Raw genomic sequence first — 15,172 nt, forward strand, 5'->3', positions numbered from 1 at the left:
GGTAAGGGAGAGATAGTGCATGAACATAACATATAACTAGAAAGTGAGCCAAGAGTATACAGTCTCATAAAAGAAATAGCAGATACTACGATAGAACCAAAATAAGTACTCATACCTGAAACCATATCCTAGGCTAGGTATAGTAGGACAGAACTGGTACTAATCTGCTACAATACTACTCATAACTACAGAGACAACAAGCAAGGTATATACAAGCAATAACAACGTATGTAAACAACAGCAGTAAATAAGCAATAACAGTATATATAAACAACAGCAACCCAAGCAAATATAATAACAGCGTATGCACGGATGACCACTCCCGCCCACCTCTCCGCACCATGACCCCTGTATGGTCGAGAGGCCGGGTCAGTGACAGACTGTACACCACTCCAGCTACCACTCACACAAGTGGCCGAGGGGATAGTTGCATAGTAGCTAACTAGCTACATCTGCGACGGGGTCCCTGCTGCTCGTACTCCAGCTACCACTCACACGAATGGTCGAGTGTGGCACGACAGGACAAGCGACATCAACTCCAGCTACCACTCTCTCGAGTGGCCGAGGATGCGACATGCATGCAATGACATGATGCGAACAATGCAACAGTCATCATATATATATATATAAGCAAAAACAGGTATGCTACATGAAGCCAGCATGCTCAATATCGTACATAAATAAGCAACAGTCAAAACATACAAACATGGTATCTAGTATCTGCTACTGATCATGGACAACAACAAGAGACTATATAGATATGGAAACGAATATCTCAAAGATAACGTGGAAGTATCAAGCACAGGAAAGTAAGAGTGGAGTCAAGGTAAACAGTCCTTATTCAAAATAATTCATGCACTAAGGTCAAAGTACTAAAAGAAACAAAGCAAGAAGTACCCGCCTCAAAAATGAAAATCGTATCCAAAGGATCTCACGTCAAGACACTCGTCTCGAATCAACATCCCTGATGTGCGAACAACGATTAGATGCTTATCCCTCCGCCAAACATTGTTCTGTTGAAATCAACCCTAGCAAAGACTCAATTCCTTCCAAGAATCAATCCAATGCAGCAACAGAACAAATTCTCAATTAATTAGGTACTGAACATACCTTACCTTAATCTAAATCCAAAGTAACTTCCTCTCTAATTGCAACTGTGAGAGACAGGAAACTGATGACCTCTACCAAAATTGGTGGCCCTATCCAGTCTTAACCCTAGCAGAAATTCTCCACTCATCGATCAGAAATTGAACAAGAACATAGCAAGGGAAAGTAAGGAGGCAATCATACCTTCTTGTGGCCAGAAATTCCTCGTCAAGCCAGGGAATGGCTAGAATCAGATATTCCAGCGATCGGTGACACCCAACACATACTCACAGCAGAAATCGATCAAAGAAGAAGAGATCGAGAGGTGACCTTGAGCATAGATCCAACAAGATTGAACGACAATGGATCAAGGAATACCGAAGGCATTCGCTTGGTCATCGGTGATGATAGATCAGGAGACAACAGGTAGAAATCGGGAGATGGGCAGAATCATCAAGCTGACAACGTCGCCTCCCGCGATGGCGCTAGCCGATGCCTCACTAGAGGATCTCACGCAGAAGGTTGGTGTCAATGCGTCGGCGTTCGGCAAGACAACATGACCAGGTCGTGAGGGAGAGCGGCGGCGATGGCAAAACTAGGGCATGGACCTCAGCGATGGATAGCCTCCACTATGATCGGGAAAGAGGTGACGGCGCATCCTTGCTCTTGGTCGAAGGCAACTCATGCGGGGAGAGCAGCTCAGAGGGGACGGCGGTGGTGGCCGGCGAGAGGGTGAGGACCGAACTAGGGCAGAGGCACGAGAGGGATCAGACTGCTGGCGCGATCGGGGCTGAGGCGGCCGTCGATCTCTCCGCTGCTGGCCGGCGATGGGTCGAGCTTCAATGAGCGGAGGAGAGGGAAAAGAGAAAGCGCAACAGAGTTGGGGAGGAGGAGAAGACGCTGTGCGTCGCGTGAGGGAGAGGGGAAGGAAGGAAATCGACGGTGATGGGTTCGGGATTGGGAAGAAGATGACGCGAGTGGGGATTTAGGGCACGGGTAAGCTTTTAAAGAAAAGGAAAAGTAAAACATTTAAGGAAATTAAACATTTTCTCATTTAAATCGGGTAACTTAAACAGACTTTTCCTTGGCCCAATAATTGATCCCTTTAACCTAACTTATACGAGTTCTAATTAATTCTCAGAAAATTTCTATAATTTCCTAAAAATCTAAATAAGATTATTTAATTAAATAACCTTATTATTTAATTATTAATTGTTCAATATTTTACAAGTTACTGACAACTTTCTTAATTAATATCTAGCTCCAAGAGTAGTACCAATCAACTTCATTGTCATGTCGGACTAAGTCTACCTGCAGGGTTTAATATGACAATCCTTATGAGCTCCTCTTGGGGACATTCTCAACCTAGATAACTAGGACACAGATTCCTTCTATAATCAACAACACACACTATAAGTAATATCATTTCCCAACTTATCAGGCATATTGATTTATCGAGCTAAACCTCACCCTTTGATAAGTCAAAGAAATAAATATTAAATATATGTGCTTGTTATTATATTAGGATTAAGAGCACACACTTCCATAATAACTAAGATCTAGTTCTTTTATTAAGTCAGTACAAAAAGAACTTACCTAAATGGTCCTACTCAATATAGTTAGAGTGTATCAGTGTAATTTATTAATCAAGATAAACTAATACTTAATTACACTATGACTATTCTGATGGTTTGTTCCTTTCCATCTTAGTCGTGAGCAACTATTTATAATTTATAAAGAACCGACAACATGATTTTATGAGTGTAACACTACACTCCATGTTATCTACTATATAAATTAATTGAATAATTACATTTAACAAATAAATACAGATATTGACCAATGTGATTCTTTTATTTCAAAAATAAATGTTTACAAAAGCTAGGCTTTTAGTATACACTCCAACATCCTGCACCAATAATCTCTCCCTTTTTTATTATGGCAATTGGAATTCAAAGTTAAGTAAAATAGATGCATAAATGATCTTCAAAATTTAAGTAAGAAACATAAGCAAGCTTAAGTAAATAAATTTAAATGCAAGCATAACTTAAGCTAAAACATACTTAAACTTTTAACGATGTAAGGCTCCCCCTTAATAAGAGCTCTTTTTAATTTAAATTTTAAATTTTGCTTTGAATTTTCCTACTCTCCCCCTTTGTCATATATCAAAATAAACAAGGGAGTAAAAAGAAACAGTGATTAATGGCCTTAGCTTGTTTTTAACTTTTCAAAAATATTTAGAAAAGATAAATGCGTTTAATACTTAGCTTTTAGGAGTTAATAATATTGTAAAACTTTTAGCTAAGTGAAACTTTTAATGTAAAATACCGGAAAAATAGAGAATAATAATAAGGGAATTTTCCGAAATTTTTGGAAATTTTTCGAAAATTTTTCGGAGCTTGTATGGACAAGTTAACGGGGATAAAAATGGGTCCGGGAAAGCCTGTTTAGGCTACCATATTTTAACGAGGAAAAGTTTTATTTTATTTTTCTTTTCCTTATTCCCTTTTTATTATCCGCCGACGGTTTTATTTTCTAAAATCATCGACGCCGTTTTCCCCCTTCTCTTTCTCCCACTTCTCCCAAAACCCGATCCTCTCCTCTTCTCCCTCATGCGCACGCCCTCACCCTCTCTGTCGCCGGCGACGAGAGCCCTAGATCTTCCTCCTCTCTTCTGCCCGACGTCGACGTCGGCATCACCAGGAAGCTTATCACGCCAAAGCCGGCAGTCGATCTCCTCTTTCCTGCCCTAGCCACACCGCCAGTTGTATACTCTTCATCTCACGGCGCCGCCCTAACCTTGCCGAGTCCAATCGGTGCCGGAAGGAAAGATCATCATCAACCTTGTGTCTCTGCCCTATAGCGCCGCTGCCGCGCCGGCTGCCGTGAGCCCTAATTGTGGTCATAGAATTTCCGCCGAGCCTTCTTTCCTTTTTCTCGGCTACAGATCCAACCCAGACTTGACCTTGCCGTCGATTGCCCCATTTTTCTTCTCCGGTCTGATCTGAGCAACCGTGGAAATTACTGTGATTTGCTTTGCTTCTGTTGGGCGCCGCTTCATCTGATCAACCGCAACAGCCGACCCTCTATTGCCTACCCAATTCCATTGCCCAACCAGATTTGATCCGTTTGATTACAGCAGTGAGGTGAGAAACTTATCTTGGTTGTTTCTGTGTATTATATCACTGGTAGTATGTACTCGTTCGATTTGAGGTTAGGGTACAGATCCAATCAATAGCATTTGGACTTGTTGGATAACGGCAAGTGCTAATTTTGAGTATTTTGATTTAGGGATCAGTAATTTCAGGTAGCTGCGGCCAGAAATTTTGGCAGTAGGTTCCTCAGGATTGGAGCAGCTGTTTACTTTGAAATCCAGCAACAAACGACCCTTTTTCAGCAGCAAGCAGTGGTTGTGATTTGAGGTAAGGGATAGGAATTTGATATATTTTGTAGTTAGGTTCATGTGTAGTAATTTTGATACGTGATGTTGATGAATTAGGTTTATGTATCGAATTGGAGATAAATTGGATTGCTAGATGGTTAGATTGATCAGGGTTTTACCCTAATTTAGCCTTAAGGATTTTATTTAGCTATACATTTGAGTTAGCTAAATAAAATATATTTGTATTAGTGACACAGGACTCTGATTCGAGACGAGCATTTCGACGTTGGATTTAACTGGATTGACCTGCTATTTGAGGCGGGTACCTCTTGACTTATCTTTTATGATATTGTCAATTGGATATGCATAGTATTTTATAGCTACAAGCAATGATCATGTTTGCCTTTGGTATGTCACTGTTTGATACCCATAGCATGTTCTGTTTGTCGCTGGTTATGTATCCATGTTTATACCCCGTGATTATTGCCATGAGTACCTTAGTTCATAGAGTAAGTGACATATCATGCTTTACTGAGTTTAGGACTAGATTCTGGATTTTTTTTTATTATCTGGCATGTGTACTTATATTTTTATATCATATCAGGTCTGTGTACCTAGACCATTTTTCGTTGATCCATGTATATTGATGGTACATATTTTATGGAGGTGGATATGTTCAGGATCTAAGGTTTTTGATTCTTTATCTGACCGGTGTACCTAGACCATTGATTAGGTCAATTTATTCTAGGGTACACATTTTATATATATGGATTAGTACAGGACATTGCCAGGCTTAATGTCATGCATCATTCGTATGATTGCATGCTGTGCGATTGTCGGCTCCATTATTGTTGAGCACATCGCCAGTAACATGTATCTGCACACATGACCACTCATGGGTTAGTGGTATATTCAGGCAGGGAGTGTTGCAGCAGGTGCTCACAGCGTTGTAGCAGGACAGGTACCCCTCCCCGTCATCGTGTACCAGGAGATGAGAGCATTGAACTCCCCCATTTATGATTTGGGGGTAAGGAGGATAGGTGTACTCCGACAGCATCCCGTCCACTCGGTCACTCATCAGGAGTAGTGATGGAAAAGTGCACGGTTGTCACAGCCCTACCCACTCGGTCTCATCATCATGTGTGAGACGGCTGACTGGAGAGTAGGGGTGACCAGGACCATGTCATTGGCATCATATGCATTTATTGCATTTATTTGCTTGTGTTTGCTGCACTTATATGCTGCATTTTGGTGGATGCATTTGTTTGACATGTATACAGGAGGCATAATGTGTATCTGGTTTGACGACCCTTTTGTTCTGGATAGGAGTTCCTGGTGAGTACAGCTTCTTCAGTTACCTTTCAGTTTTGCATATTTCCTATATATGATTAGGAAAATGTATTCCATGTTTATTGCTGTTAGATATATCTTGCTAGGCATGACTATTGGTATTCACTGAGTTGTTGAACTCACCCCCGTGGACACTATCTTTTTCAAGTACCAGGTTGTTTATGGTGTCGCTTGGAGTATCCTGCCTGCTGGTCCTATGTCACCTCAGAAGATCTGTCTTCGCTGTTGTCCATTTGTACTTTGGTATTTGTGTATCTAGCTTGTGTTTCGATTTTGTTTCCGGAGTGGTGTTTTTTGTGGTGTGGTGTAAGCCTAGCCGACTAGCATGTCATATATTTTGGTTTTCTATCGTTCTTCTGTTGTGTTTTGGATTTTTGTTCCAACCGAGTGGGCTGATGATATAAACTGCGTGGATGACTTTGTGTTATATTTTTATTACTGTTATTGTTCCGGTTGTGTTGGCCGAGGTATATGTGGCCCTTTGGGCTTTGTATAAATGTTTCAGATTGTCACCCGTACTGGGGAGGTGTTGCCGAAATTTCTTCGGACAGGGACTCCCCCGAGGCGTGACATTTAACTTTTAGAAATTAATATTCTTGATTAAGTTTGAAAAATGACTTTAGCAAAGGAAAATTATTTTGACTTTGAAAAGTAACTCAGCTAAATTTGAAAAAATATTGAAAGGCTTAAAAAGCTAGGTAAGCTTGTAAAATGCTTAATTTGAAAAGTTAAATTTGAAAGGCTTTGTTGAAAAATATTTCGTTAAATTCTTAAAGCATTTTTAAAAGACATTTTCTTTATTTCGAAAAGATTTTTGAACAATATTAAGTTAAAATTAAAAAAGTTTTTTCGAAAAATACTTAGCTTAATTTTAAAAGAATCTAAAAAATATTTAGCTAAATTTTGAAAGAAGTTAAAAGACACTTAGTTTAGAAAGCTTTTTGCAAAAAGAATTGAATTTTGAAAATACTTTAAAAAAACTTTAGAACACTTAGTTAAATTTAACAAGCCTTTTGAGGGATATCTAGCTAAGATTTAGGTTAATTTGAAAAAAAATATTTGGTAAAGTAATTTGAAAATCTGGATTTTGAAAAGACTTCGAAAAAGACTAAGTTTTAAAAGGCTTTTGAGAAAAAATAAGCTTGTAAAGTTGGTACTAAGGCCATTTTCACATAAGTTCAAGAAGTCCTAAAGTCCAAGCATGAGTAACTTGAAAATTAAAATTAATCATTTAGTTTCTGGGGCCAAATGTCTAACTATTTAGCTACTAGCTGGTCACCTAGAGGGTAACAGCTTTTACTTGGTTAGTCAAGTAAGTCAATGATCCAGTTAGATTTGACTAGAGTTGGATGACTTAACTTGATTAATGTAATGTTGGTTTAATGTCCAGACTCATGTTGATGCACAGACATAAGCATTCTGAAGTCCAGGCAATACCCTATGCATCTCACGTCGTTCTAAGTTTTTTAAACACAAACAAGTTATGCCTAGTGTTCTTGTGAGATGCTCTGGCTGAAACTAGGAGAACATGATATCTAAAGGTAAAACCCTAGGCTAAGTCCAATTTTTTTTAAAAAAATCTAACAATAATTGGGATTTTGAAGACACTTTTCCTAGAATTTTTTTTAAAAATAAACTAAGCAAAAGTCTAATTTGTCCAGAACTAAGCAATATAACAAAAACTAGTAAGTAGAAAAATAGGTTGAGTAACTAAATTCTAATAGGCAAAAGTTTAACTAGGCAATGATAGAATAGCATATGAAAGTGTCTGTGTCCAAAGTCTAAAGTACAATGCATGAAAAGATAGCATCAATGAGTAAGAGCATCAGCTGCAGGGTCGTCAGTTGGAGGTGGTGTGTAACAACCCAAATTTCCTTATCATGAGTTCTAAAAGTGCTTATAAATACTTAGAAATGCTTTAGAAATATTCTAGAGATATTTAGAAATTTTTAAAGTATTTTTATGTAATTTTCGGAGCTCGTTTGATATTTTTACCAAAAGAAACAAAGTTGAGGCAAAAAGAGGTCGGGCCGAGGATCGAACCGAAGACCTCTAGTTAAGCAAAGCCTTAAGTTGTTTCGGATGACCAAGAACCCAGCAGGGCCGTGCTGATCAAATAGATAACGAAATAAACTTAAGCGGTAATAGGTAACAGAAATACCCTAGGTATTAAGAGGGATAAGTTAAGAGAGGAGCGGGTTTATTCTCTCGTGACCTAACACTCTTCCTCCTCCCAACTGCGCGGCGCTCCCTGCTTGGGCGCAAACGAAAGAGGAAGCTAGGGCTCCGTCTCTGGCGGCCGGTCAAGGACCCATTCCGAGGGCTTTTCACATCTTCGCGATCACCTCATCGAGGAGAACGCATAGACGTAAAGAAGTTGCCGAAAATCGCAAGTCTCCGAAAACCTAGAAGCCTTTTTGTTCGGTTGTAAGTCCAAGAACAAAGGTAAGCGTTACTCACCTGTAGTAAGGGTAGTTTCGAGCTTCGATTTTCTTTGCTTTACTTTCGGATTATGTTGTACAGAATTGAGGTTGATAGGGATTTAGTTTTCCTTCTTGGCTTTCGGAATATGCTGTACATAATTGAGGTTGTTAGAGGGTTAAGAGTAGTTCCGAGATTTGCCTTCTCCTTATCATCTCTGCTGTAGCATGCTTGAAGAATTCTGTCGCTCTATAAAAAAAAACCCTAAGATCTGTTTGTATGTGGAAAATAGGTGTTCTATTTAACTCATTAGAGGGTTATGAGTAGCTATAATAAAGAGAGGCCAAGGTCTTAATGGGATCCCCAAATTTCAGAATTTGAGATCAGCAGCACGCCAAGTGCTCGAAGAAATGCCGAGGCATATCGTGTTAAGAGTATTAACAGATAATAAGTATTTTATTTTAAGAGGCTAGTACCCGACTTCCGAGGTTGTCGTTAAACAAATCCAGGTGACCGATTCCGAGGTCTCAGCCCTGGTAAGACCAAGGTCTTCACCCTCGTAGGACTGGTGGCTCGCCACCCCAGCCTCTATTAGGGAGCGCACTTTGGTACTACGCCTGAGCCCAAGAGGATAATTTATTATTATTTTGAGGTATAAAAGTATAAGCTTTGAACAAATGAAACAAGCTTTACATAGGTTTCTAACTCCGACAAGTTGTAGTTTCGGTTTGTGCTATGCAATGGGTATGAACAGCTTTAATTATGGGAGCGTTCAGTTAGATTTTTGTAGCTTATTTAGATACGAAGTGTTGATTCCTATGGAACTCTTTAGTAGGAACAACTGGTGTGTTCACCATGCTATTAGACCCCTTTCTTTGATTAATTCTGTATCGTGTAGATTTTTGTTAAGCATGGTGTGCAGTTTTTGTTAAGCATTGTGTGCAGATTTTCGTTAAGCATTGTGTGCAGATTTTGTTAAGCATTGTGTGCAGATTTTTGTTAAGCATTGTGTACAGATTTTTGTTAAGCATTGTGTGCAGATTTTTATTAAGTATTACAGTGCAGATTTTTATCTAGCATTTCAGTGCAGATTTGATTAAGCATTTTAGTTCCAGATTTTCTTTTAGCATTTAGCTTTTAGTTCTGTTATATATATATATATATATATTGTGAGTTAGACAGCGCTTACTAAGCATCTGCTTATAGTTGCATTTCCTCTTACTGCAGATAAAGGAAAAGAAAAGCTACAGTGAAGGAAGGCGACGAGGAGATGTGTGATGGGTGTGTGATGACTGATGAATGGAAGCCTTGGGACATTTCACAAAATGTTTATTATGATTCTGTTTAGAGTGATAGGGAACTTAGATGTTTTAATTCTTTTTGCATTGCTGTAATTCTTTTTGTATTGCTAGTTTTGTTCATGGAACTCTCCCGTTTAAATTGCTATACACATTAGTCCCTTTACTTCAGTTGTGTCAAGTAGTACACATGTACAGATTGAAATATTTTAATTGCTTTAAAATCTGAAGTGGAGTGTTGAGATGAACCATTTCTGTCCTTTTGTGAATTGCATGTCAGGATGAACCGTAGCAAGTACCTACATTCATGTATGCTTCAGCTGCTACTTAATTGCATGTTTGAGTTTCTGAGAGTTCTAAGTATCACTACCAATAGCGTGAGCAATACTAGTTAAGTAAAGTTGATAGTTTAGTAATGACCACTCTCACAGACTAGTAGGAGGAGGGTGGGGTCGTTACAGGTTGGTATAAGAGCAGTCCCCATTCTCCAGCATCACACACACATCAGCATCAGCCTTGCCGTCTTCAAGTAAGAAAGTACTTAAGTTCTTTTTATTTATTATGTCTTTCCTTATTATTTGCAGTATAGAGAAACCCTTAGAAATATTTGCTTATATGTGCTTAAGTAAGATAAAAGTCCTTGTTTTGTTTTTCTATATATATATATATATATATATATATATATATATATATATATATATATATATATATATATGTCCAGAGAGTATAGGGACGATTTCAAGTTTTCTCTCTCTACATGACTAGATGGCAAGAAGAGGGCGGCCCCGTACCGCGCGTACTGAGGACCGAGCTCAGGAGAACGAAGAGTCCAGAACAACTGAGCCTAATCTCTCTGAAGTTGTTGCTCAACTCCAGAGACAAGTAGGAGAGTAGCGACAAGTAATCGCCAATCTGATGGCAAATCAGCAGCCAGTTCCTCCCCCTCCCCCAACTATCAATGTGGAGACCCCAGTGGTGATTGAGGTTCCACCAGCTGTCCTGGAAGGCGCCACAGCACCTAAACGACAAGAAGCATATCTGATACAGTGGCTGAAGTTGAAGCAAGAAAGTTTCTCAGGCACGATTGAGCCCTGGGATGCCCAGGCTTGGTTCAAGATACTGGAGAGCACAATGGAGCTTCTTGACTGGCCATAAGTCGAGAAAGTCAAGTGTGCCTCCTTCTGCCTATTTGAAGATGCTCGTATGTGGTGGGAGAGAGTTAAGAGTAAGAGAGCAGCCAACCAGATGAGCTGGGCTGACTTTGAGACAGAGTTTTACGAAGAATTCTTCCGCCAACGGATCACCAATAAACATTATGAGGAGTTTATAGAATTCAGACAAGGTGACCTGCCAGTAGAAGAAGCAGTCAAAAGATTCAACAGGCTAGCTCGGCTCTGCCCAGAGTTAGTGAGTGAAGAGAAGGAACGAGTCAGACTGATGCTCCAAATGCTGAGACCAGAAATAGCACTTAATGTGAGTAGTGGAACTCACCGGCCATAGACTGGTGAAGAGTTGGTCAGCAGGGCATTAGTTGCTGAGCACTCTCTGAACAACATCAAGGCACAACAAACGCAACTCAAGCCAGTCAAGATAGAGGACAAGACAACAGGGAGTCAGAAATCCCAGGAAAGTAAGCAGAACTGGAAGGGCAAGGATAACAAAAGGAAACGATGGAATACAGGAGGCAGCAAAAAGGGAGGTCCAGTAGACAAGCAGGCCAAGTTCTCTCCCTGCCCTAAATGTGGGAGACTACATCCAGGAGCCTGTCTTTTGGGTACGACTGGATGTTATTCGTGTGGTCAAGAAGGGCACCTGGCTAAGGCATGTCCTAACAAGCTCAAAGCACCTCAGCAACAGGTAGCGCCATATGGGAGCAAGGCTCAGTTACACTACATGCCTGCAACTCTGGACGGACCTCAGCTCAGTCAAGGAAGGTTGGAAGCCCCACCAGTTCCAGCCCGTGCTAGAGTATTCTCCCTCACTAAAGAGGAAGCTGCTAATGCTCCACGGTCGTAACAGGTCAAGTAGTTATTTTTCAACATTTATCTACTGTACTATTTGATACTGGGGCGACCCATTCTTTTATATCAGTTCCCTTTGCCAAGGAATTTCAGGTGTCTACAGAGAGCATGAATTCCAAGTTCTTGACAACCCTACCTTCTGGGGAAGTCATGGAGTCCAACCAGTGGCTTCGGGCTGTACCAGTCAAAATTTCAGACCAAGAGCTATATGTTAATTTAGTAGTCCTTACGATGCAGGATTTTGATGTTATTCTGGGTATGGATTTTCTCAGCAAGTACAGTGCTTCGGTGGACTGCCACAGAAGGAAAGTGATCTTCAGCCCAGAAGGCGAACCACCCTTTGAATTCACGGAAGTCCCAAAGAGGAGGACTAAGAAGTTCCTATCTTCTCTAACAGCTCACCATATGTTAGCTAAAGGGTGTGCTGATTTTCTTGCGCACATTGTGAATACAGAAGAACAAAAAAGATCCAAGCAGGAGGATATTTGGGTAGTTTGTGAGTATCCAGAGGTATTTCCAGAAGAGTTACTTGGACTACCTCCTAACAGAGAAGTGGAGTTCGAAATTGAGTTGGTCCCTGGTACCAGTCCAATTTCAAAAGCTCCGTACCGGATGTCTCCATCAGAGCTGAAAGAGCTACAAGAATAACCCCAGGAGCTGCTTGACAAAGGTTTCATCCGCCCTAGTCATTCACCATGGGGAGCTCCAGTGTTGTTCGTTAAGAAGAAAGATGGATATATGCGGATGTGCATAGACTATAGAGCGCTGAACAAAGTAACAGTTAAGAATTAGTACCCTCTTCCCAGAATAGATGATTTATTTGATCAGCTAAAGGGGGCAACAGTGTTCTCTAAGATAGACCTGCACTCTGGGTACCATCAGTTAAAAGTAAAAGAAAGTGATATACCCAGAACAGCTTTCAGGACCAGATATGGACACTACGAGTTTGTGGTCATACCGTTTGGGGTGACTAATGCACCTGCGGTCTTCATAGACTTAATGAACAGAGTGTTCAGAGAATACCTCGACAAATTTGTCATCGTGTTCATCGACGGCATTCTGATTTATTCAAGAACCCCAGAGGAGCATGACACGTACTTGAGGATAGTACTACAGACCCTTCAGCAAAAATAGCTTTATGCCAAATTCTTAAAGTGCGAGCTCTGGTTAGAGCAGGTGGCGTTTCTAGGTCACATCATTTCTAAAGAAGGCATCCAAATGGACCCTGCCAAAATAGAGGCGGTTAACAACTGGTGTAGACCCAAGAACGCCAGGGAGATCAGAAGCTTCCTTGGTTTAGCTGGGTATTACAGGAAATTCGTGGAGGACTTTTCCAAGATAGCCTCCCCACTAACAACCCTAACTAGGAAGAACAAGAAGGTTGAATGGTCAGACAAATGTGAGCAAAGTTTCCAAGCATTGAAGAAAAGACTGACCAGTGCTCTCATTCTGACTGTTCCAGAGAGTGACAAGAGTTTTGACATCTACAGTGATGCTTCCAAGATGGGCCTTGGAGCTGTCCTCATGCAAGAGGGGGAGGTTATAGCTTATGCTTCCAGACAACTCAAAGACTATGAGAAGAACTACCCCACTCATGATCTTGAGCTGGCAGCTGTGGTCTTTGTACTAAAACTCTGGCGACATTATTTGTATGGAGTTCAGTGCAGAATCTTCACCGACCATCAGAGCTTGAAGTATTTCTTTACCCAAAAAGACTTAAACATGAGACAGCGTAGGTGGCTAGAGTTGGTTAAAGATTATGACTGTAAAATCCTCTACCACCCAGGTAAAGCTAACAAAGTGGCGGATGCACTAAGCCGAAAATCCAGTGCAACCCTGATGCCCTTGTCATCACTAGCACTGCCACTGCAGAAGGAATTGTCAGACATTGGAGTTGGAATTATTTATGGGCAACTCTCTGCATTGACCTTAGAGTCAACCCTACTTGAGGATATACAGATAAAGCAAAGTGAAGATCCAGATATCCAGAAGATTAAGTGAGGGATATAAAAAGAAGAAAATTCAGAGTTTCGGGTATCAGACAGTGGAATCCTCTATCAGGGGAGCCGCCTTTGTGTCCCCAATGATGAGGAATTGAGAAAGAAGATTCTAGAAGAAGCTCATAGTACACCGTACTCCATGCATCCTGGTTCCACCAAGATGTATCAAGATTTGAAACAGAGATTCTGGTGATTTGGACTCAAGAGAGATGTTGCAAAATATGTCAGCACCTGCCTGACATGCCAGAGAGTCAAAGCAGAGCACCAGAGACCAGGAAGAGTCCTACAACCCCTCCCAATACCAGAGTGGAAGTGGGAAGAAATATCCATGGACTTTATAACAGGTCTTCCAAGGACCACTAATGGGTACGATGTGATATGAGTGATAGTGGACAGGTTGACAAAGTCTGTCCATTTTCTAGCCATCAAGGTGTCCCACTCTATAGAGCAGTTGGCACAGCTATATGTTAAGGAAGTGATCAGACTTCATGGAGTTCCGAAGTCGATTGTTTCTGATAGGGATGGGCGCTTCACCTCTCATTTTTGGGAGTGTGTTCAGAATGCATTAGGCACCAAACTCAAGTTCAGCACAGCCTTCCATCCCTAGACTGATGGGCAGACAAAGCGAGTAAATCAAATTTTAGAAGACATGCTCAGGGCTTGTGCATTAGATTTTAAGGGCAGTTGGTGCAAGTATCTGTACTTAGCTGAATTCGCCTACAACAATAGCTACCAGGCCACTATCAAGATGACACCTTATGAGGCTCTGTATGGCCGAAAGTGCAGATCACCCATATGTTGGCTGGAGGCTGGAGAAAGAAAAGAGATGGAATCAGAACTAGGCAGGCAGACTGAAATGATAGATGAAACCACTCAGGCGATCCAGAAGATCAGACAGAGAATTGAGACTGCTCAGAGTAGGCAGAAAAGTTATGCTGACGCACGTCATAGGCCACTTGAGTTCCAAGTAGGGGATTCAGTCTTCCTCAAAGTTGCTCCTATGAAGGAAGTGATGAGATTTGGCAAAAAGGGCAAGTTAAGTCCCCGCTACGTAGGACCCTACCTTATCACAGAGAGGATTGGGAAAGTAGCTTACAAGCTAGACTTACCACAAGACAAGTCAGCAATACACAATGTATTTCATGTCACCATGCTAAAGAAGTGCCTCCACGACCCTATCCAAGTGATTGAGCCTCAGTCAGTACAGATCCAGGAGGATCTTAGCTATGAGAGCAGACCTACACAGATAGTGGACAAAGAAGTTAAGAGACTAAGGAACAAAGAAGTACCTCTAGTGAAGGTCATCTGGCAAAATCAGAAGCGCGAGGAAACTACTTCGGAGCGTGAGGACAGTATGAGACAGAGATATCCAGAATTATTCTAAGTTCGAGGATGAACTTTTTATAAGATATGGGAAATTGTAACAATCCAAATTTCCTTATCATGAGTTCTAAAAGTGCTTATAAATACTTAGAAATGCTTTAGAAATATTCTAGAGATTTTTAGAAATTTTTAGAGTATTTTTATGTAATTTTCGGAGTTCGTTTGGTATTTTTACCAAAAGAAACAAAGTTGAGGCAAAAAGAGGTCGGGCCGAGGATCGAACTAGAGACC

At 40.8% G+C, this 15,172-nt stretch overlaps 1 long non-coding RNA gene across 1 annotated transcript; it reads right to left on the minus strand.

Annotated features, from left to right (window-relative positions):
- Window positions 1-920: 920 nt before the first annotated feature.
- Window positions 921-1,527, minus strand: LOC121973261. Its single transcript, XR_006109459.1, has 3 exons — window positions 1,291-1,527; window positions 1,116-1,215; window positions 921-1,028 (listed from the first exon to the last, which is right to left on the minus strand). It is a non-coding gene; the product is annotated as an uncharacterized LOC121973261 (long non-coding RNA).
- Window positions 1,528-15,172: the final 13,645 nt, after the last annotated feature.

This window comes from Zingiber officinale, chromosome 4A, assembly GCF_018446385.1.
Source record: "Zingiber officinale cultivar Zhangliang chromosome 4A, Zo_v1.1, whole genome shotgun sequence".
NCBI classification, from domain to species: Eukaryota; Viridiplantae; Streptophyta; class Magnoliopsida; order Zingiberales; family Zingiberaceae; genus Zingiber; species Zingiber officinale.